The sequence below is a fragment of the Bison bison genome, unplaced genomic scaffold, assembly GCF_000754665.1.
Source record: "Bison bison bison isolate TAMUID 2011002044 unplaced genomic scaffold, Bison_UMD1.0 scf7180017864516, whole genome shotgun sequence".
Taxonomy (NCBI): Eukaryota; Metazoa; Chordata; class Mammalia; order Artiodactyla; family Bovidae; genus Bison; species Bison bison.
In genome coordinates this window covers 3,566,217-3,566,813 of record NW_011495069.1, presented here as the reverse complement: position 1 = coordinate 3,566,813, position 597 = coordinate 3,566,217, and positions in this window count along the sequence as shown.

The following is a 597-nucleotide window of genomic DNA, read 5'->3' as shown; positions in this document are numbered from 1 at the left end:
CCTTTCGCTCATCACCGTCATCATCTGTCACTTCCACCATCACCGTCCATCACCTCCACCATCCCCTTGGCTAGCGTCCTGCCTCGCTCGCCCCTCTGTCGGGGAGCGGGGAGTGAGCAAGACTTTCTCCGCCCCCGGGGCCGGCCGGGGACCCTGGGCATTACAGTGATAGGGATAATTCCCCACGCTGCGGAGCGCTCTGTACCGCCGCGCATCTGGTTTCGGCCCCACTGAAAATCCTGAAAACAGCACTTTGCTCTTCATGTCGTCTGCGCGGGGAGACGAGACTGTATTTGTTGGCACCTCCCCCCACCCTCCCCGACACAGACGCACGCAGATCCTAGGTCCTCTTCGCTCTGCCGTATTTTCCTCCAAGTCGCTTCAGCCCCGCTGAAATGTTGATTTCCAGTATCCACCCCCGCCCCTCCTCAGGCCCCCTTGCTGAGGGCTGGGACTTTGTTTTGTTCACCTGGAACGTAGCGCTTGGAAATGTTCTCAGAAGGAACAGATAGATGAACAACTCCAGAAGGCAGCTGCTATCATTAAGCCCACTCTCTGTTTGAGGACATGGAGGCTGATGTTGGTTACATCAGCCCA